Source organism: Merops nubicus, unplaced genomic scaffold, assembly GCF_000691845.1.
Source record: "Merops nubicus isolate BGI_N331 unplaced genomic scaffold, ASM69184v1 scaffold20032, whole genome shotgun sequence".
In the NCBI taxonomy this organism is placed as follows: Eukaryota; Metazoa; Chordata; class Aves; order Coraciiformes; family Meropidae; genus Merops; species Merops nubicus.
Window position 1 is genome coordinate 52,435 of NW_008593087.1, and position 2,494 is coordinate 54,928.

Here is a 2,494-nt window from a genome sequence, read left to right on the forward strand (position 1 = left end):
TTTCCATTCCTACACAGAAATTAAATGAACCAATAGCAAATCCTTCCAGTTTCAGTTTTCAAAATGTTGATACACATCTGGACCTCCCTCCAAAAACAACCACTTCCAGAACCGCACAAGAAACAAAAAAAAAAAAAAAAAAACACTAACAATCACTAAGCCCACAGAATGACTCAACAGAAAGGAAAAAATAATTAGTCAGCAATATTACCTGCACTTAAGTAATTAAAGCTTGTTATGAGCAACTCAACAAACAGAACCACTTTCCTAGTCCAGTTTCTATCCAGTCTCATAAAACCTGTCCTTGGAGCCCGAGGGCCCAGTTACACGCCAAGCTCCAAGCCCTCCTTTCACCACAGCCTACAATAGTAATTCCCATCCTGTGTCCAGCCCACCAGCTCTAACTCACCCTCATCAGAAATAAATCTGCCTGCCAAACTGTTTTTCCAACACACCAGTTCCCCATTTGAATTCATGGCATTGTCAACAAGGATGGAGCAAAGTGGGAGCTGCTCAAGTTGGCATTACTTTCCAAATAAGTACACGTGTTGCTATACCCAAAGAGTCCCAGTGACTTCTGTAAACTTTTCCTTATGCAAGCTGAGGGTGAAACTGATGGTGGCATTAGCTCTATACTCCACAGCAAGCAGCTACCACCTACTGCTGCACATTATGCATTCCTTGCCTGCCACTCTTTTCTGAGATCTTTCAGTGTGTCCATTCAGTGGCACGCTGCTCAAAGCCTTTATTTGTGCTACTTTATGTTGACTGCTATGCTGCTTCGAAGGATTGTATGCCCAGAGGACTGAAAACCCTGTTATTCACAGCTCAAACAAGACTGCTTTCATGGCATTGCACACCAAGGGAGTAAAACGGTCTACCTGATCTGAAGGCAAGCAAGAAGGAACTTTAAAGCAACGGTAAGATAAGCTAAAGTATGGTCAGAAGGATATCTGGAGAGAGAGACAATCCTCATTTATGTGAACTAATAATTTTGTGGTGAAGTACACTAGAACAGATCATCTGATGATTCAAGCTATAGGCAATTTAAGTTTTGGCTATTAACAAAGGCTATATCATGAATGGTTTATGGCATGCTGAATATTAACACTTTGTGCCAGAGCTTTGCTAAATCCACCTCAGTTCAGAAACGATAAGTGTCCTGAATCTCCAAGGATTTCCACACAGTCAATCTCAAACATGGATCAAAAAACCAACCCTGAACACCAACAAATACACAGCAAGATTGGCATACAACTTACTGCCTGCTATTATCTAGAAACAAGTATTACCAGAAATTGTGCTTAGAAGGCTCTGCAGAGAAGGTCTCTCTTCAATATACTGTGTTCCTAAGGAGGTAAATCCCCAGGTTTAGTTCTTGAAAAATTAGTGGTTAAACTACATAAAGGTCTTTGGACCAGCTCTGGAGTAAGAAGTGCTTTTGCATCTGCATGGCAAAATCCAGCTCTCAAAAGCAGAGTAACAGAACACTCATACCAAAAGGGTGACAGAGAAGCTACAGACTGATAATCCAGCAAGCCAGAAGAGTGTGTGTTCTGGAATACTGCAGCCTCATAAACCATCTGAGGACCATCAGGAAAGGAAAGCTCTAGCATGGCTGCGTGCTACAAAAGCAAGAAGTGTTTAAGTACCATCAAAATGCATACAGTGGTCAGAAAAGCGCATAGAGGTGAATGTCACCTATAAAAGGAAGCAGAGAGCACAAGTCATGACTATCAGGACTAGCAGCAACAGGGAAGCAGAGCGAAAGAACTGGCTGAAGGGCAGGGCTCAGGGGGTTGTAGTGAATGGGGCTGTGTTTGGCTGGCAACCCATCACCAGTGGTGTTCCTCTTGGGGATTCAATTCTAGGAACAGCTCTGTTCGGTACTTCTGTCTGATCTGGATGCAGGAGTCAAATACACCATTATTAAGTTTGCTGATTATACCAAGCTGGGAGGTGCTGTTGACTATCTTGAGGGACAAGAGGCCCGGCAGATGGCTCTAGAGAGATTGGAGCATTGAGCAACCACTAATAAGATAAAATTTAACAAGTCCAAGAGCCAGACTCTTCTGCACCTGGGACAGGATAACACTGAGCACAAGTATAACATGGGAGAGGAGTGTCTAAGGAGCAGTCCTGCAGACAGGGATCTGGGGGTGCTGGTCAACAGAAGGCTCAACAGGACCCAGCAGTGTGCCCTGGCAGCTAAGACGGCAAATCACCTCCTGGGGTGCATCAAACAGGGTATAGCCACGTGGCCAAAAGGGGCAATTATCTCCCTGTAATCAGCATTGGTGTGACCTCACCATGAGCACTGTGTGTAGTGCTGGGCACCACAGTTAGAGATGTGAAGGTCTGAAATGCTGGGGTCTGAACCCTGAGCCCCCGAATTAAGGTTGACATATGGGTGATTCCCACAGCCCTTCATACAGAGGTGGTGAGTTTGCCTTATAGCTTCCCCCCAGGGTGCGGCCGGCCCTGCAGGGAGAGC

At 44.8% G+C, this 2,494-nt stretch overlaps 1 protein-coding gene across 1 annotated transcript in view; it reads right to left on the reverse strand.

Moving 5' to 3' along the window:
- Positions 1-2,494, reverse strand: part of LOC103768224 (serine/threonine-protein kinase 3) — a gene marked incomplete at its 3' end in the record, with an annotated part of 51,516 nt that overhangs the window by 48,813 nt on the left and 209 nt on the right. The gene's annotated exons all lie outside the window — the stretch shown is intronic.